The sequence below is a fragment of the Microtus pennsylvanicus genome, chromosome 6, assembly GCF_037038515.1.
Source record: "Microtus pennsylvanicus isolate mMicPen1 chromosome 6, mMicPen1.hap1, whole genome shotgun sequence".
Classification (NCBI taxonomy): Eukaryota; Metazoa; Chordata; class Mammalia; order Rodentia; family Cricetidae; genus Microtus; species Microtus pennsylvanicus.
This window is the reverse complement of record NC_134584.1, coordinates 95,136,316-95,157,371: the sequence shown is the minus strand read 5'-3', so window position 1 is coordinate 95,157,371 and position 21,056 is coordinate 95,136,316. Positions and strand designations below refer to the sequence as shown.

The 21,056-nt window shown below is 42.7% G+C and overlaps 1 pseudogene; it reads left to right on the top strand.

Annotated features, from left to right (window-relative positions):
• The first annotated feature begins 1,860 nt into the window (after positions 1-1,860).
• Positions 1,861-10,879, top strand: LOC142853091 (transmembrane protein 98 pseudogene; annotated as a pseudogene).
• Positions 10,880-21,056: the final 10,177 nt, after the last annotated feature.

Below are 21,056 nucleotides of genomic sequence, written 5' to 3'. Positions count from 1 at the left end.
CCAATGATAGGGATTGGAGGCATCTGTAGGTAGCTATTGACTTATGCAGGTAGCAATGACTTATGAAGACTTATACAGGCAGCTATCCTTACACAGAATTATATAGGCAGCTATCCTTATGTAGACTTATGTAGGTATCTATGGCTTATACAGACGTATGCATGCAGCTATCCTTATGTAGATTTATGCAGGTAGTTACCCTTATGCAGACTTACATAGGTAGCTAGGGCTTATGTAGACTTATGCAGGTTGTTATGAGACGGTATGGCAGGCAGGGGGCACTGTGGTGATGACAGTTGTGGGTGCTTTGCTCAGACACAGACGTAATGGATCTGCAGGTCACTGGGTGTTTTGTGATTTGTGAAACTAGAGGAAAGTTGTTTAACACCCAATCTTAGTATTCTTGTCTTTTTCCTCCCTGTATTTTCCAGGTTTATTCTGAAGTTAATTATTAAGATACAAAAGGTATTATTTCACTAGAGCACAGGGAGAAATCGTGAAAATTTGCCTTTCCCCAGATTATCAAAGAAGAGATGCTTTCTATAGGAGGCAAGGAGAGTTGGTGTCCACTGGAGAAGTGTTTAAAGCATTGGTGACTTCTGTGAGAGGGGCCTCTTCTATCTGACCTTCAAAACTAATGACTTCAAGACAATTAAAAACAAGAGAATCTCTTTGCATTTGGTCTTCTCTGGGTAGCACCAGAAGGATTTGACAGAGTGCTCAAGATCTTCAGGATCAGCAAAAGCTTCTTAAGTGACTGCAGAAGCTCGATTATACCAAGTGAGGTGGTCACTTTCTGGTCCATTTCAGAACATCTCTGAGAACCTGATTCCAGCAGCCTGAGAGGTATTAAAGAGGGACAGATGACCTGGTCCAAAAAAAAAAAAAGAGGCCTATTGCTGAACTTGATTGCAGATGTGATATTCGGTGTCTCATCAGTCATGGTATTCTGAGGCCACAGAGGTTGAGTCTCAGGTGTCGGATGGGAGAAAGACACAGGTTCACTTATTAGGTCTCTGACCTGCTCTCTTCTTGGTATAGCCAAGAAATTTGTTGAGAAATCTGGTGAATATCAGGTCTCCAAGACTGATTTCCTATGGTCTGCAATGCCTTGTTTTGCTTCTACCTATAAGAGTCCATTAGAAAATATGGTTTATTTTAGAAGGTAATCTCAGAAACAGCCATAGTGAGATGAGCAAGTGACACAAGAAAAAGACGAGGAGGCTATCCAGGCATGCCCACTTTAGCTGGCAGTTATAGAGCTCTGGGCAATAACCAGAGAAAGGATCTCAGGGTTTTCCTCTCTGCACTGAAAGGGGTCTCTGTATTAACCAGCAGGGGCCACATCTCCCCTGCTAACTGCTTCTCCAAAGGGCTGCAATCTATGGCACCTTCATCTCCTGCAATCACGAGCACAGTTGTTTCCAGTGGCCAGAAAACAACCTCAGCAAGAGCTCATGATGTCGCATGGCACCTAATTTGTCAAAGCTGTGACACAAACAATTCTGGGAAGAAAGATTTACTTTAGCTCAGAGCTACCGGGATTTTACTCTGTGGTGGTGGCAGAGTGTGGAAGAAAAACCCGCATCATGGGAAGCAAACAGCAGAGGAACCCACAATAAGACATGCATGACTTCACTGAACTGCTTTTACAGACAGAGCCCGTCCCTCACAGTTCCACCACCTGCCGGTATCTGCTCAAGTGTTTCATCCATTGGATGAGTCGTCCCTTAGGTCAGAGCCTTGTGGTCTAGTGGTCTCTAGGAGCGACCTTACACACACACCCAGTGCCCTTTAGTAGTCTTCTGGACCAGGCTTTATAGCTTTGTCCAATCAAGTGGACAGCTGAGGTTAACTGCCATGGACACCAAGATTGTCAGGCCCAGCTGCTCACTCATGGAGGGTATTATGGTAAATGCAGCTCGAACACAGATGTTGGGAGCACTGAAGAACTTCAAGACCAGCACGAATTTTAAGAACCAACAAGGCAAATGACAGTAGTGATGGGTGTGAGGGGAGGTGTGACAGCTGTTGATGGTGCCTCTAACAGCTCTTTCTGAATTGGTGTGCACCTGGATAGGCAAGCTGAAGCCCCATCGAAGGTCTATCACACATATGAGGCTGGCTTTTGTCAACCGTGGTGTATGCCAAGGTGAGTACGTTGAGGGTCAGCCTTGGGTCTAGTTACAGGGATCTTCTGACACTGAGTCAGAGCTTGGGGGACAGAGTATGAGTTCCAGATAGAAGAGCTCACACAGACGGGAGTTGGCCCCTGTTGGGTGATGTATTTGAAAGCACAGTATCCACGCATTGCTACCTGGCCCCACTCACCTAGTCTGAAGCTAGGAGATTGATCGTCTGTGGTCCAGAACTATCATCACAGTCTGGTGGAGGTTACAAGCACAGTGAAACTAGCAAATATCCCTCCTCCAGCGTTGCTGACTACAAATTAGTTTCCTGTGAAAAGCCTTAGGTCTAAATAAAAGAATAAGAATCAGAATACAATGAAGCATTTTAAAAGAGAACCATCCTATGATTTTAAAAATATAAACTAATAAATTGTAGTTGTATAAAATTGTAGCACACAAGGTTTATTTGTGTGCACTGTACAGAATCATGCTAGCAAGCTGGTCAGTTTCTCCTCAAGAACTGCTCATTTTTTATCATTAAAGGTTTCCTCTTCATATTTTTTAAATGTGTAATACAATATATTATTAGCTATATTCAGCACATTGCCACAGAAAGAAAAAGAGCAAAGGAAAAATTTCCCCCTCTGTGAATTTCTGTCCTTCATTCACATCTTTTACATGTCCTGACTCCAAATGTATGTGACTACAGTGTTTCAGAATATATTTATGCATCTCGACTCACTTATGTTGTAACAACGACTGAACTTATTTTAAGGCTAACTAGTGCTCCATTATTTATGTATATGAGCTTTACTTGGCCTTTCATTGTTTGATGGATGTGGATTGAATCCATAGACTGAGTATTGTAAATGATGCTACAATAAATAATATTATCAGTGCTTTCTACTGAACGTTGCACTGTGAAGGACAAAATTGTGTTCATCTCATTACCAGAATGCCCTGCCTGTGGCTCATTTGGCATCACTGACTTCCACAGACCTCAGTGTTACTCACTCAAGTCTCAGTTTAATGAACGCTCTTTAGCCATGTGAGGCAGGTCTGGAGGCAGGGAGTTCCACAGCTTCTGTCTGGGAAAGCTGCTCAGTCTTCCTCAGGAAAGGCCCTTTTCTGAGCACAGTGCTTCAGACTGGGTTTCTTTCCTCCAGCACACTGCCTCTATCACCTGCTCTCCCAGCCTCTAAGACATTGGATGTAGGGGCTGCACTTCCTTGATTGTGAAACTCTTATCTCTGATACCTTTGAGATTCTCCTTTCTCTTTCACTGTTCATTATTGTATTTTTAACTTAATTTTTAAGGATTTTATGCATGTGTTCTATATTTATATCATTTCCACACTTCTTTCTTTCCTCCGTCAGACTCTTCCTGTGCCTCCCCAACTCCCTTCGTCCCTCTTAAATTCATGAACTCTTATTTGATTATTGTAGTTACACATACACACACACACACACACACACACACACACATCCATTTAGTATTGTTCATATGTACGTGTGATTAGGGCAGACTACTAGGACTGATCGACTATTGGAAGTCCGTCTCTAGAGAAGACTGATTCTCCCTCTCGCAGCTGTCACTAATTGCTTGTAGCTCTTCATCTAGGAGTGGGGCTTGTGAGAGTTCTCCTCTACTCCAGCACATCAGCGGGTGTTGTCACAGTGCTGATTTTGTTCAGTCAACTGTACTGTTGAGGTTTCATGGTATAGTGCCTCTGTTGTATATAGAAGATAGGTCTCAGTAGACACCCCGCTCCTCTGACTCTTACCATCTTCCCACCTCCTTTCTGCATCAGTGTTCCCTGAGCCTTAAGTATATGGGTTGTTGGAATATGATCTGAGACCTTTCCCTTTTCTTCTTTTGCAACTTCTATCCAAATGTCTAGTCTTGTGATGATGTACTGTCTTCTCTGCTTTTCTTGCTGTTTTTGGTTGTATAATTAATCACTCATATGTTTTACCTACCTGTGGTTAGAAGACTTTCTAAAAAATATTTTTAGAAATATCAAATTTCAAGCAAAAGTTTAAAAAATGAGCACAGGCATTATGCTGCCTAATATATGTTTCCTTGTTCACAAAAGTTCTCTGCAGCATACTTAGTGGTCCAAGTCCCTTATTCAGTGGTCCAAATCCCTTACATTAAATGTAACATACACAATTTATCTCAAATCTCTACATATAGTCTACAATATAGTAGGTGCTTTCTCAGATATGATCATGCATTTTATTTTTTCCTACACTATTCAGTTTTCTCTCTTTGGTGGGAATTTATGCTCATATGGCCCCTGCAGTGTTCTAAAGTTCTCAGGCTAGGGGTGCATGGGTTAGCCCACATGGCACAAAGATTTGTGTCTTCAATTTTCCTCCACACAATAAAAGTGTCACTTTGGCACTTTGACAAGATTATTTTCGATAGTGAGAAGAGAGGCAGAGAGGATGATGGGAGGATAGGGAGGCAGAGGAGAGATGGGGAGGTTAGGGAGGCAGAGGGGAAGAGGGAAGGTCAGGGAGGCAGAGGGGAAGAGAGTAGGCCAGAGATGTAGGGGAGGAGGGAGGTTAGGAACACAGAGGTAAGGAGGAAGACAGAAGGGAGGAGGGAGGCAGAGGGGAGGAGAGAGGCCAGGGAGCCAGAGGGGAGGAGAGAGGCCAGGGGCCAGGGAGGCAGAGGGAAGGAGAGAGGCCAGGGGCCAGGGAGGCAGAGGGGAGGAGAGAGGCCAGGGGCCAAGGAGGCAGAGGGGAGGAGGGAAGCAGGAGGAGGAGGAAAGTCAGGGAGGCAGAGGGGAAGAAGGGGGTCAGGAGAGAAGTAGCTCAGCCTCTATGTATTCTCTGCTTCATTCTCACTGTATCATGCGCCAAGCAGGATATGAAATATGAACCCTGATCTTTATTGCTTCTTGAAACACAAGAGAGAGATCATTTCTTCGCTGCATATTTTTGTATTTAAATGTCTCCATTTTCAGAGAAGCAGCTAAAATTGTTTCATCTCTGCAAATGCTCCAAGCCAGGCTGCGTGGAAGAAAGCTGTGAAGCGTAGATCCCGGAAGCAATGCACACGTGTGTCATCCATGACACGCCCGCTGCGTGTTTACTGCTGACACCAATCTGTTCATTGTTTCTTCAATCATCGTCTCATTCACACCACAGACCCACATCGATCAGCCGTGTAGCCCTAAGCCAGATGATGGGACTGTGGAAACCCTTTCTCTCCTGTGCAAGTAAACAGGTTTTTACTCCAGAGCTGGGGACACTCTCGGGTGCATGCCTGGTAACAGGAATTGTGCATAAATCCATGTCTCCATAGATGCTGGAACTCCTACCTATGCGTATGAGTTTCAGTATCACCCAAGCTTTCCGACATGAGACCCCTGATGTTAAGGGAAACCACAGTGATGATCTCACCTTAGCATTTGATGCTCTGCTTTAAAAGGTTAATGACTGGGTCTTTGCTAGCAGCAGCATTGTGTTAAGGAGTAGCTTAGGAGAAAGAACATTTATTTTTGTTGAAGGTTTCTGCATCTCAGTCCATCATTGTGTAGAGGGGAGGGTCCAGGAGAGCAGCACACACCCTGGTGGTCAGGATCACAGTCAGGACCCCTGATACTTAGCTCTTTCTTCTTGATGTGTTTCATCTGGGGACCCAGCCTGTGGGATACTGACACCTACACTTAGGAAGTGTGATTCCCTCATAGTTAGTCCTCTTTGAAAGTTCTTTCAGAGGAATGCCCAGAGACTGAAGAAGCAGAACAAACTCCAATTGAGAAAGAACTCTGTTTTAGACAGGACATGACTGGGGTGGGGGGTGAATGCAGCCCAGCAAAGTCATAAACATTCCCAAGAAACTGTGTCTGCCTTGGGAGCCCACTAGAGTGTCCAAACAACATCTGCTTGCTTCAAATGTCCTTGTAGGTACTCGATTAACCACTGTTTTGACGGGTTTTTTGTGTGTGTGTGTGTGTTTTATTTTTTTTTATTTTTTTTTAATTTATTTATTTATTAAGGATTTCTGCCTCCTCCCCGCCACCGCCTCCCATTTCCCTCCCCCTCCCCCAATAAGTCCCTCTCCCTCATCTGCTCAAAGAGCAATCAGGGTTCCCTGACCTGTGGGAAGTCCAAGGACCACCCACCTCCATCCAGGTTTAGTAAGGTGAGCATCCAAACTGCCTAGGCTCCCTCAAAGCCAGTACGTGCAGTAGAATCAAAAACCCATTGCCATTGTTCTTGAGTTCTCAGTAGTCCTCATTGTCCGCTATGTTCAGCAAGTCCGGTTTTATCCCATGCTTTTTCAGACCCAGGCCAGCTGGCCTTGGTGAATTCCCGATAGAACATCCCCACTGTCTCAGTGTGACGGTTTTAAAATTCCCCTATTCCCCAACTAAAGAATTCAAAAGTTGAATACTTTTGCCCAATCTTCAAACACCAAGGCTTGTACCACTCTGCTTGCAGGTTTTTCCTTTAAAAGCCCGTTACTCTGAAGCCCTTGGCCGTGTAGGTGTGACCCAGTTAGCTAACTTATAAACAATAAATCCCAGTGTGTTTGCATTGGATACTGGCTCTGTGGTGGTCTTATTTGGGGGTCCTGTGGCATGGGCTCAGCAAGATATGTCCTACTAATCTCCTGAGGTTTATTCAGTCCAACCAATTAGTTTGACAATCAGCATTAACCATCGTAATTCAGATTCTTTGTCCTTTGTCAGGTAAATGACTGGCAACAATTTTCCAGTATTCTTAGTGACCTCATTGCTGTGTTAGTTTTCTCCTTTGCTGCACAGAGCCCTTGGAGATAATCCTAGGCTCCGATTCTTGCTGCTATTTACTCAGTTGTTGGAGTGCCAAACAAGAAGTCTTTGTACCAAGTCTTGAATTGTTTATCCTGTTTCCTTCTTGTGGTTAAAACTTTCAGGCATTACACTCCTCACCGCAATTTTAAGTTGATTTTCATGCAGGGAAGAGGTAGGTGTCTAGTTTTAATCTTCAAATCGTCTTCAAGTTCCCTTAGCCCCACCTATTGAAGATTGTGTCTTTTCTATAAATTAGCCAATCAGTTGTAGAAGCATGGATTTGTTTCTGGGTTTTCCATTACATTCTGCTGGTTAGGATATTTGTTTTCATGCCAGGACCATCCTGGTTTTGTTATTAGGTTATGCAGTGTGTGTTAAAAACCTGACTTTCTTGTTCCTCTAGCATTACTCTCTTTCCATATGATTTTTAGGAGCACATTTGACAGATCTGTGAATATTGTCACTGGGATTAGTTTGGGGCTTGCCCTGAATCTACACATACTGTTTTGTATAGTTTATCATTTAAAGCACCATCACTTCTCTCTGTCCGCAAACATGAGAGGCTTGAGCTCCAACATTTGGCATATACTTGTAAAAAGAAAAAAAAATGAGCTCTTGCAATTCAAAGCCTGATCTCCTAACGTGCTTGGGCTACCTTTTACAAAAATCCTTTTAAATTGGGGCTAACACCTATTGTGAAAGCAAGCAAGACTCCAAATCCCATGGTTTCTGCATGCAATGCTCCTGTCCCTACTCCCATTTCCTGCTTCCCTCCCTGCCTCACTAGCTGTTTGTCTCTTACTGTTCTCTACAATGGATCCATCTTCCCCTTCCTTTCACTCTAAAACTCTATAGGTGTTCTGTCCTTTGCCTTGTTCCCTCTTGTAGCATCTGCTAATCCTTTCCTTAATGGGATCACCTGGGTGCTTCCCTGGCTTCTGCTGCCTACCTACGCTGGGAGTTTTAAGTGGGTCAGCTAACACAGGTTCCTAAAAAGTTTTATCTGTCTGTCTGTTAAAATAATGTGGCCACAGTATGCTTGTCTTATGTCTGTGTGAGTATGAGTGTTTGTTTCCACGGTGTGCTTGTCTTATTTCTCTGTGTGAATATGTGCATGTTTTAAGATCTGTAAAACTTATAGCTCCAGATTACAACAACTCTGGAAAAATACAAACACGTGGGTAACCTTCATTTTGACCTCACCACCATCTTAGGAAAGAGTATCCACGTGTGCTAATATTCTTTGACTTATTAAAATATTTCTTTTCATCTTCTTATATTTGCTAGCATTTGTAAGCTGCAACTAATTGAGTAAAGTATGTGTCTAAATTTAACTTATATGCCTTCCACCTCTTCAGCTTTCTGAATGCTACACCAGGGATGGATCCTCCCATCCTACAAAAACAGGTAGATTAAATCTCCCCCCACAGGAAAATCTTTGAGCTTCTTGTACTCAGCAGCTAAGGGCTGCTTCTAAGGCTGGTATTCTCCAAGGACTAAGGAGAGACTTGGGATTGCCTGCGTAGCAAAAAAGAAAAAAAAAAAGCTGTCTCATTTCTGCTCATTTCTCCCTCTTAAATTTGTCTAATGGCATTTGATGACTTAAGGTACTAGTAGTTCATTATCTCATTTGTTAAGTTTAGTCTAGGATTAACAGGTTTCAGGTGTATCTTAAAAAATCCAGAGTTCCCAATTCCCATTAATTGTCTTCTAAAATGTTGCTGTTCCAGTTGTCTTACAGATACCTGTAAGTTCCTGGGAAAGAGTTCCGCTGCTCTCTCAAAAATCTGGTCTGGTAAAAATTAACAGTCTCCAAATCCTACTTTAACCCCACCCATTTTCAAGCATATTTTACATTTACTTTTGCTATTTGGGCCAAGACCAACTTATAAAAGTGCCCTCCAGACAACGCCAACACCTGCACCAGCTTCTGGGACTTCCCCATTGCTTCCAACTCTCCTGGCACAAAAGGACACCTATCAACTAAAATCTGTTTTTTAGAAGGACATATCTGCTCTTGTGTCTCACTTATACACCTGAGCCTCACCTGTACAACTAGAACACCTCTCTGTCTTATTCTTTCTGGAAGTTAGTGACCATTCCCATGGCTAGCTCCAGTCACAGGGCCAATAATAACAATTTTTTTACTAGCCACTTGCATTCTCATCTCCCTCAAGGAAGAGATGCCTAACATCTACAGGATGGCAGTAAACTGGATGCCTCTCCAAACATACCTCTTGCTGAGCATGAGTCCACCTACTCCCAGTTCTCCCTTCTTGCACGTTGCTCCATGTCTGCAGAAAGTAGCCAGACTTGATCTGATGCCCCTTAATCCAAAGAAAGACTAGAATGTTTGGTTAAAAGCATCACCTCAGCTCCCTGGCACCCCTTTATACCAAGAGTCTGGATTGTTTCCCTCCTTTAAGCCTCTTCTCACCTTCTTCTGTATTTACCTCCCTCCTCCTCCTTAAGGAGCAACCCCATTTTACCAGGTCCGTATCAGATCACTTATATTCTGCTATTCCTTCTCTATTGCTCCCCAATTCTCTATCCTGGTAATGGTCCTACTGTACTTCCCTGACTTCTGTAGTTTATACAGGCTATGCAAATACTTCTGAAGTTTTGGAGCTAGGAACCTCCAGTGAGAGAAAATGTGACCTTTGTTTTTCTGGGTCTAGGTTACCTCATTCAATATAATCTTTTACTAGTTCCATCCATTTACCTGAAAAGTTCATGCATTCATTTTTCTTTATATCTGAATCGTATTCCATGCTGTAGCACATTTGCAGCATCCATTTGTCAGTCAAAGGACACTTAGGTCATTTTCATTTCCTATCTATTGTGAATAAAGCAGCAATGAACATGGCTAAGCAGTATTTTTAAAGTATGATGCTGAGTTCTATGATGCCAGCGTGTGGTATAGCTGGGCTCTTATGAGAATTCATTCAGCCAATAGCCTTTTGGGTCCTGACCAATTAGGGTGTGGTCTGAGGTAGAGGACAGCTCTCATCTTAATCTACTTAATCATTATCCTGGTTTTTTAAAGCTGAATCCCCTTCATGTGGTAGCTACATCCTAAAGAGAGGCTGCTGTGTAGTCCTCCTCTTTTCAGCTCCAATGATTTCCTTACAAAAACATATGTGAGCCCGTGCTCCTGGCATGCCCTGCTGCTGGTCAATGGGGAAGCACTCGGACTTGGCCTTGGGGGCACTCTGGAGCCCCAGTTGAGCTTCCAGCTGCTCAGAGGATGTGACCTAACTGAACTTTGGAGCCTCTGGAAATGTGGAGACTATGGTGATTGTCACCATAAGTGTGCTGGCCACTATCTTCCTAGCTTTGTTTGCTGCCTTGGTGGTGGATTGTAGGCAGTGCTAGTGCTGTCCTTGAGACCTGCTCCAGTGCTATGATTTCAAGGCCATTTTGGACCTCATCAATGCGAGGTAGACTCAATCTAAGCCCTCAGAGTTAGATGGATGGCGTTGTCAGCATCAATACCCACATTGAGGCCACTGTGGAGAATGAAGACTGGATTGAAGATGCCTTGGGTCTCATATCCCACTGCTTCGCCATATTGAAGATTTGTCACACTCTGACAGAAAAACTTGTTGCCATGACAATGGGTTCTGGGGCCAAGATGAAGACTTCAGCAAGTGTGAGCAATATTATTGTGATGGCTAAGCAGATGAGCCCATGTAGACAATGTTGTGAAGTCTGTAACTGCCACTAGACCCCAAGCTCCTGGATGCAGGGACAACTGCACTGTTCCTATCGTCAGTCACTTGGTAGCGATCAAGAATGCCTGCCACCTAACCGGGGTCCTGGACTGGATGGACCAATCACTGTCTGCTGCTGAGGAGCACTTAGAAGTTCTCTAAGAGGCAGCCCTGACTTCTGAGACAGATAAAAAGCCTTCCAAACGCTGAGGGCTTCTTCCTGCAGGAGCAATCGGCCCTTTAGCCTGCATGCTTCAGTCCCTGCTCCTGCGTAGCTCAGCTGAGCCTTCCATTTCCTGTAGATCAAGCTGTTCTCTGGAGCTCTAGCATCCAGCTCTGGGTGCAGAGTAACGCTAAGAGCCTCATCCTGGAAGCCTCTGCTGTAATGGCAAAGGTCGCAGGAAAGTGGTAGTGTAATATCACAGTTAGGGGAGATGCCTCAGACCTCTCCAGCAGAGCGCGGAAGGCTGCACGAAAACTGCTAGATTTAGTTCATTTAATATTTCCAAGAAAATGGAGCTGCCCTCTAAGAATCAAGAGGCTTCACATTAAATTAGGATTTCTGGCTATTGGAAACCAAGGCGTGGCAACTCAGATCCGAATTTTAGAGAACAATCAGAACTAAGTCGGAATCGCCTCTTTGGGTGATCTGTGAATTCCCCTTGCTGGGTTGTGTTCAGTACTTAGTTCCTGGAGCATCCAAGCCCTTCACCCCACCATGTGTTTCCCCTTTCCCATGTGTGTTAGACACTGTGGAATATAAAGTTGTTTCCTTTTTATCACTGTGCCTGCAATTTGACTTTTCAACCACTAGGTGGATAGCAAATGTGTTCTTCTGTTTTCCTAGCCAAAAAGAAAAAAAAAAATTGACACCAGGAGATCAGGAGGACAAGGTCTGCATGGAAGCCTTTTGAAGTTCCGAGGATGAAGACTGGAGATCAAAGGAGATACTGTCTGCAGTTACTGGGTAACACTCATTCATCAGTTTACACACTGAGTGACTTAGTTTTCATTATACACTATTATAAACCAGATGGTTTATCATATATCATAGTATCTCTTTATTTTGCCAGTATTTTACCCTTATAAAATATAGTGAAACACTGTGGATGTTTATCTTGAATTTATTGCATATATTATATGTCTCCACTTATGAATGTGTACAAAAACCTCCTTTTGAATAAATTTGTTAAAGTAAAAACATTTAATGCATTTAAACAAAACTAGAATTGTAAATGGTACATAGAAATGGGGATCACCTGAGAGGAAAAGAAAAAGCATTAACATGGGGGAAAAAAGATAAAATTAACCAAGGAGCAAAGATATGCTAGAAGGCATGTGATATTTGGTTGCTGGAACACAGAAGGCAGCCAAAATAAGAAGACTATTAAATTCTTGACTGTAAGCATCCATAATAGAGTTCCAAAGTCAATGGCTAGGGGAGCTCTGGTCCAAGGTGGAGTAGTCAGTTGCTGGCCTGTTAGTCTGAGAGACACAATAATATTCTTTCCTTTATCTACAAGCTTTTTGTTATTGAGTGTAGCTAAGGCTTCCCACGGGGATCTCATTCAGATTCTGACAACTCTCACAGAATAAAAGGCAGGGTGACGTTAAAATAAACACACACATGGTTTAAAAACTTCAGTGTGTGTCCAGAGTACATTGGAAGCTGCCTTATAGATTCTGTGCATGGTGAGCCATAGAGCATGGTGTATGAACTAGTTCCTCATCTGGAACCACCCTTGGCTTAACCCCTTTCTTAAAACGATTAACAAAAATAAGTGGTGGAGCCAAAGCCAATGCAGGGTTCTCCACCTCAGCCCATCCCTAAGTAGTCACAGACCAACAAATGCTGGGAAATAGGTCAGTGGTTTTGCCTTGCTTTTGTATAAATCCTGTTTTAACATGCCAAGTTCCTACAATCATTGAAATTAATGGGAATTAACTGGCTGTGGGGGTGGTTTGAAGCCTTTAGAGATATCTATGCTGCCATGTCCTGTCAGCTTCTTAGGACTTCAGGTCACCTCTTAGAATTTTGCTTTCTACATAGAAAAATCCAAAGGGAATAATCTTAATTGACTGCTGACATATAAAGTAAAAGACATGCTGGCATTATTGGGCAGCTCTAAAGTCTGGTGTGGGGTTTTGTAGATTGAGATTCACTGTCCACTTCTACAAAGTCAACAGAAAGCAATAATGGTGGCTGGAGCAGACCTGAGGCAACAAATTCCACAGGCGTGGGACTGAACCAGCTACCTAAGCCAGAGTGGGTCTGAAGAAGCAAACTCCACAGAGCAGGAGCGGATCCAGTCCAGGGACATTGGTGGACCAGGACTGAGCCAGCAACCTGGACCAGAGCAAGGAACTCCAAGGAATAGGTACAGGGGAGAAACTGCTGAGCAAGTGAGCCAGAGCCAGAGACTCCTGAGGGTCCAGACATGAATCTGGGACTTTCAAGAGAGCAGACCTAAGCCAGGACCCCTGTGGATCTGGGAATGAGCCTAGGACTTCTGAGGAATTAGTCCTGAGCCAGGTCCCCTGGAGGTCTGGGTGTGAATCTGGGACTGCCAAGGGAGTAGGCAGAACTAGATATCTCTGATTGAATCTGGGACCTCAGAGGGAGTAGGCTTGAGCCAGGACCTCTGTGGATCCAGGAGTTGGTCTGGTACATCAAAGGGAATAGGCAGGAATCAGAAACCTCTGTGGGTCTGAGCCTGAGTCTGAGACCTCTGAGGGAGTAAGCCTGAGTCAGAACCTATGAGGGCCTGGGTGCATCAGAGCCTGGGAACTCCAAGGGAGTAGACCAGAGCCAGAGAACTTTGCAGGACCAAATCCAAGCCAGGGACCTCTGCAGGAGCAGACCAGGATTTACAGAAACAGGTCAAAGCCGGCAACCTAGGCAGGGGCAGGCCTGAGACAGCAAACTCCAAGGGAATGGAGCAAAGCCCAGGAGTGCTGAGCGACCTCCAGGAACATGGAGTGACCAAAGGGGTAACTAGAATCGTGGCACTAATTGTACCATGAGGAACAACCATCTGAGCCTTGGATTCACTGGCCACTAGAAGATTAATCAACAGAATCATCGACAGCCACAAACACACCTATTAGAGGAAAAGATGAGTAGAAAAGGTAAGATCACACGCTATACCACAAAGAGCAACACGACACAAGTAAAACATAAAGACCCTATAACAGCAAGACTTGAACAAATAAATATAGATAAAGCAGAAGAAAATGACTTAAAAAATAACTTCAGGAGAATGTTTGAAACTCTTAAAGAGAAAATGAAAAATTCCCTCAAGGAAATGTAGGAAAAGACAAAAAAAAAAAAAAAAAAAAAAAAAGGAAGACATCAGCAAATCCCTTAAAGAAAACCAAGAAAAAGAAATTAAACATATAAAAGAAACTATTCAAGACTTGAATACTGAAATAGAGAAAATAAAGAAAACACAAGCGGAGGGAATTATAAAAACAGAAATCATGAGAAAAATCTGGAACCACAAACAAAAGTATGAACAGCAGAATACAAGAGATGGAAGAGAAAATCTCAAGTGCTGAAGATGCAATAGAGGAAATAGCCTCATCAGTCAAAGAAAGCATTAAATCTAACAAGGCTTAACCCAAAATATTCAGGAAATATGGGACACCATGAAAAGGCCAAATATAAGAATAATAGGTATAGAAGGAGAAGTTCAACTCAAAAGCACAAAATATATATTTAACAAAATCATAGAAGAAAACTTTCCTAACCTAGAGAAAGACATGCCTATGAAGATACAAGAAGTTTACAGAACACCAAATAAACTGGATCAAAAAAAGTCCCCTTACCACATAATAATCAAAACACTAAACATACAGAGTAAAGAAGAATATTAAGAGCTGCAAAGGAAAAAGGCCAAGTAACATATAAAGGTAGGCCTATCAGAATTACACTTGACTTTTCATTGGAGACAATGAAAGCCAGAAGGTCAAGGTCCAGCATTATGCAGACATTAAGAGACCATGGATGCCAGCCCAGACTACTATACCCATAGAAGGACAAAACAAGATATTCCATGACAAAACTAGATTTAACCAATACCTAGCCACAACTAAGCCCTACACAAAATACTAAAAGGAAAATCCAACCCAAGGAATTTGGCTACACCAAGAAAAACACTGATGACAATTTATGTTGGATTGGTTGTGGGGTAAAGGGAACATTCCTGCATTGCTGGTGGAAATGCAAGCTGGCACAGCCCCTTTGAATATCAGTATGGTGATTTCTCAGAAAATTAGGAAACAACCTTCCTCAAGACCCAGTAATACCACTTTTGGGTATATATCCAAAGGATGCTCAATTGTGCCACAAAGACATGTGCTCAACTATGTTCATAGCAGGATTGTTTGTTATAGCCAGAAAATGGAAACAACCTAAATGCCCTTCAGCCAAAGAATGGATCAGGAAAATATGGTACATTTACACAATGGAGTACTACACAGCAGAAAAAAATGACATCTTGAATTTTGCAGGCAAATGGATGGAGCTAAAAAACATCATTTTGAGTGAGGTAACTCAGACCCAGAAAAACAATTATCACATGCACTCACTCATAAGTGATTTTTAAACATAAAGAAAAGAAAACCAGCCCACAAATCACAATCCCAGAGAACCTAGACAACAATGAGGACCCTAAGAGAGACATATATAGATCTAATCTACATGGAAAGTAGAAAAAGACAAGGTCTCCTGAGTAAATTGGGAGCATGAGGACCTTGGGTGAGGGTTGAAGAGGAGGGGAAGAGGTAGGGAGGGAAGCAGAGAAAAATGTAAAGCTCAATAAAAATAATGAAAAAAATAAAAGAAAATATATATAAAACAAACTCTTTCTAAAAAGTGCACACAATCACGTGGACTTTGTTTTCTGCTGGTCAACTCACCCTGGGCATAGGGCCCATCCTATAGTGTGTTTGATATATCCAGTGACAATCCATTGAATAAAATTTGTTTTACTTGAAAAGAATGAATGAAAGAAAGACAGAAAGACAGAAAGAAAGAAAGAAAGAAAGAAAGAAAGAAAGAAAGAAAGAAAGGAAGGAAGGAAGGAAGGAAGGAAGGAAGAAAGAAAGAAAGAAAGAAAGAAAGAAAGAAAGAAAGAAAGAAAGACATCAGAAGCTGTGGCCAGTAGCAGGCAAGTTTTAAATGTGGCTTCTTCTCTTTGCTTGAGTCTCAAATGGGGCTAAACTTTAACATGTATTGAACATAATCCATTTTTATGATTTTTGTTTCCTTAACAAACTTGTGGTAGCTTTCCTAACCTGGATACCAGGAATATTTGCCAGGTTTTAAAGGCCAGCCAGCATTGGCAAGGCAGCATTTTTAGTGAGTGTATGTGTCCCCTGCTAAATAGTTGGACACTGTCCTGACTTCTTAGGAAAATATTGACATTACTCCATGAGGACAGAGATGGGGGAGGGAATTTTAAGTTTTCTCTAAAGACAAAATGTCTTTCCTGATAGAAGGGAGGACCCCAAAATCTGGTCAATATTTTTCATGGTAAATCATTCCTATTCTGCCACTAAGTCCTTGCCCTTACTGTAAGGCTCAACATCCTGCCAATGAGCAATGAATGCTAAAGGAGAGGTCATTTTGAATTTGGGGTCTCTAGAAATATCATTGCAGGCAAAACTTCGGTCTTGGGAAGAATTTGTGATGCCTGGGAATCATGGTGGACTATTTGGGGGTTGATACCCAGCTCTGTTTTTGGTATTGGCATTGGTCTGATCTGCACAAGAGCAGACTTGCCCAATGACCTCAGTGAGAAGAACACTTCCTACCTTTTTCCAGTCACCTCTCTTAAGCCTTCAGCCCTCCCCATCCCAATCTTTGTCCGGCTGAACTGATGCTGTAATTGTTTACACTATCCATGTTTTTTTTTCTTATGATAAGGGTGCCTGTTATGACATCTTCCTGGTATATTAAGAAAGAGAAGTGGCTAACAGCCACGACAGAGTGAAAGTTGACTGTCTCTGGTTATGTTCTCCTAGAACCTCAGACTCGTTGCCCCTAGCTGGCTGTAGGGAAAGCCTGGTAGGGAGAAGGCTGAACTATCTTCTCCCTGCACTAGCCGGAAGGTAACCTGACACTGGTTATCATTCTTACCTCATTGTCATTAACTAATTTCATATCTCCAGTTGAGTGTGTGAAAGACTGAGCCAGGTGAATCCAGCTTCTGAAGGTTTCCCCAGCAAAAGTCTATGCTGGGAGACAGAGGACAGGAATCTTGAGGGTGCTCCTGTCACCTGGCCACTGACTCTTCATGGACTAGGGCTCCTGTCTAGCCACCTACCTTCCTGATAGACCCCACACAGTATCCATTGATTATCCCTACTGTGATCCTGAAAGATGAAGAAGACACCAGTAGAAAGACTAGGCAGGTGTTTATTGGGAAAGGGTTATGAAGGTCACAGAAGAAGATACCCCAGTTGTCTCACAGTTCAGTAATAAATGTGCTCAGCACCTGGCAAAGGTGGTTACTCCAAACATTGGACTGCAGGATACAGAGGTTGAGAATATAATTCTATGGTCACAGGTTTTTCTCAACTATCAGTTGTCCATCTTACATGATGTGTTCTCTTGGGTGATTCCTCAACCACACTGATATGACATTCACTAACATGAATCTTGGGGTTATTCTGAGTGCTGAAACCTTGAGCACAGGGTTTAACATACTATATCCTCAAGAAATATTTACAAATGAATGCAAAGATGAATTTTTCTGGACATTTTATATAAATAGAGTCACACGCAATTTTTGGTTTTGGTGTCTAGGTTCTTCAACGTGTTTTTAGTTTTCTACACTGTAGCATGTTGTTATGGCTCAATAGTACTGTACTGTGGACTCTCAACTTATTGATTCCTTCTTTGGTTAATAGACTTAGAGTGTTTCCTTTTTGGCTATAAGGAATAAGGCTGTTATTTGTGTACCAGTTTTTGTATGACCCATATTTCCAATTCTCTAGAACTGGAATTGCCGAGTCACGTTGGAATCTATGCTTATCTTCAATGAAACTGACAAAAAAATTCTCCTAAAGCAACCACAACATTGGCATTGGACAGATTTCTATCTTCTAGTGTCTTTTCCAGCATCATTCTTTAGTGTCTTAAAAAGAGGTCCTTTTGCCTTCTTAGTAGATATGCTTAGAAGCTGTATCAGAAAACTCCTAGATCTAATAAATACTTTTATCAAAGTTGTAGGACATGAGACCAACATATACAGTTCAGTAATTTTCTTTATAACAATTCTAACTCACTTCAATGGGGTCAGGAAAAATGTCCCATCTATTCTTAGTTTCTCCAGGACTTACAGTCTTTAAATTTGTTTTTCTTTGTTTGCTTGTTTGTTTTATTGTTTGCACCTGTCTTTAATTTATTTACATAATGTGTTACATTTATTGGTTTGATATGATGATCTAACCTTACATCCCTGAGATCAATCAGCTTGGTCAATTTAAACCTTTTAAACTGTGTTTTAAAAGCTTATCTTTGAAATTTTTATTTCCTTCATACCATGTATTTTGATGTCTTTTCCTCTTTGAGCAACTCTTAGGTCCTCTTCACCTTTTTATTCACCCAATCTCATGATCTCTCTCTCTCTCTCTCTCTCTCTCTCTCTCTCTCTCTCTCTCTCTCTCTCTCTCTCTCCACACACACACACACATACACACACATCACACACACAATATTTTGTGAGGCCTTTTGAACCCAGGTTAGTTGGTTATGTGGGTTTTCTTGTGGTTTCCTTAACTCCATTGGGTCCTACAATCTTTCTCCATCTTTGGCAGGATTCCCTGAGGTCTGTTTAATGTTTGACTTAGGGTCTCTGTATCTGTTTCCATAAGTTGCTGGGTGAAGCCTCTCTGGTGACAGTGGGGTAGCATATCAATTTCTCTGGGTTTAGAGTTGGTCTTGGTGGAAGAGATTTGGGAGTGGGCAGGAGCTTCTCTTAAAGGCGCCTTTGCACACGTGTGGCAGCCATAGGCCCCTGGGCTGGCTAGGGTACTGACTGGGTTCATCCTGCCAGGTGACAGGGAAGGCCAGCATAATCCTAACACCTTCCCCACTGGGTTACTGGGAGGGTGCCTTAGGTGGTTCCTTCTATAGTACTTAAGGTGGGCCTAGGCTAGAGGAGGTATGTGAGAGGGTTAGATAAACCAGGGATTTGATTTGAAATGAAGTGTATCAGGGCTGAGGAGCTGGCTCCCATGGTAAAGCCCTTGCTGTGCAAACATCCCCAGAACCCACATGAAACCAGCGGTGGTAGTACGCATCTGCAATCCAGTACTCTTCATCCAAGATGAGATGTGGAAACAGGAGAATCCCTGGAAGCTCATTGGCCAGCTAGCTTACTGTATACCACAACAAACAACAAAGGGACCATGTTTCATACAGGGTAGTGGATGAGAAACAATGCATAAGGTGTTCCTCTGACCCCCATATGTGCACCACAGCACACACACACACCTTCACTTATACACACACACAAATGTGCACATCCATGCACACACATCATACATACACACATACTACAATTATACTGCGATAAAATTATACTAAGATAAAACGTTAATAGGAAATTGGAGGTGTGGTCAGGTCATCACAGGTAGTAGGTGCAGCATGTGGATGGTAGCCCAAGAGGTGAGACATGAATGAAAGAGGTGGATGGTTCTGGATTTTATGCACCCTAGGGAACACAGTTCCCATAGGGGCATGAAAGCCATGTATGTCAAAGCATCAAATGAACGGATTAAATTCCTGATTGATACAAGACTTTATTGGATCTCAGTGTTTATCTGTGATGTCTTCTTACCAGCTGAGAAATTGAGATTCACAGGGTCATGAGTACTCCTAACATCACCTTAGTCTATCTGGGGCTCCTGAATCCAGAGCTGGTGTTTGGCTACCAGCTCTCTGACAGCCTAGAATCTGTTTAGATTTTATCTTCTCTCTATACACATGATACTGTCAGAAGCCAAGAGCTGAGTGCAAAGCAGAGGAGGAGCCAGATTTAAAGTAGAGCATGTTTTGCTGCTGGTCACCCCATTCCCATCTTAGGAGGATTACATAAGCTGTTGGCAAGTTCGTGTTGTTCTTCTGTTACAATCACCTAGTAAAATTCGTTTGAGAAACAATTTTTTTCTGTCTCTTTTTTTTTCCGTTTATTTATTTATTAAAGATTTCTGTCTCTTCCCCGCCACCTCCTCCCATTTCCCTCCCCCTTCCCCAATCAAATTCCCCTCCCTTGTCAGCCCATAGAGCTACCAGGGTTCCCTGCCCAGTGGGAAGTCCAAGGACCACCCACCTCCATCCAGGTCTAGTAAGGCGAGCATCCAAACTGCCTAGGCTCCCACAAAGCCAGTATACGCAGTAGGATAAAAAAAACCACTGCCGTTGTTCTTGAGTTTGAGAAACAATTTAAAGGAATGTGACGCACCTCCAGCACACAGTGATTGCTCAAGACGCTGATATGTGCGCATTCCACACGATCTAAGTGGGAACTACTGTAGGTGGCCTTGGTCATAGCTCCCGCCTTAGCCAAACTTTTTGTGTTGAGTTTGGTTTCTACCCATTCTATCTCGGGGCAGGATTGGTGCTGGCTTCATGGAGGCCAAAACCAAGATCTGTTCAGACTCCCTCCACTTCCCTGAAGCTCTCAGCGTCGTTACCAACCTGTTCCGCTTCTCCCTGCACTTCTTCAGGGCTGAACCCTCGTCCTGATGCCCTAACAGAAATTCTTAGCCCCAGATGCGGCCATCTGCGCTTTCACAGCCCTTCCTCCTGTCACCTCACAGGGGCCCCTGCAGAGTAATCACAGGCGCAGGTCCCACCACATGCGCTGACCTTCACTTACCTCGTAGTGATTTCCATTTTCATAGCTTCTGACTTATGACATTGTCTTAGGACAGCTTACCTGCTTCTTCACAGCACCTGCCTTGAACTGATACCACGTCTTCTTCGTTTCCTGTGACTTCCACGGGGATCAGTCCTTCCTTTCTCGTTTGTATCTCTGCATTTATTTATAATGTTTCCTCCTCGTTATAAAAGTAGTCACACTACCATCATCCACAGGCATCCTTATATGTAAGTCATCCAGAGAATACCTCTCTAGGTGGCTTGATGATAGTTAACAACCAGGACAGGAAGGGAGCATTGGATTTAATCACCTGAATCATAGCTTTGTAGCCAAATTTACATAAAGATTTCCCAGTGTTAATGGCTGTTCTTCTTCATATAAATATATGTTTGACTTACAATGGGGTTATGTCCTGATAACCCAATAATCATAAAGCATGTCACTAAAACATAATTTAAGTATATATAAATGTCTTCCAAAAATTAAGTTAGTATTTTCTGATAATTAAGAGAAAACAACAGCAAGAGA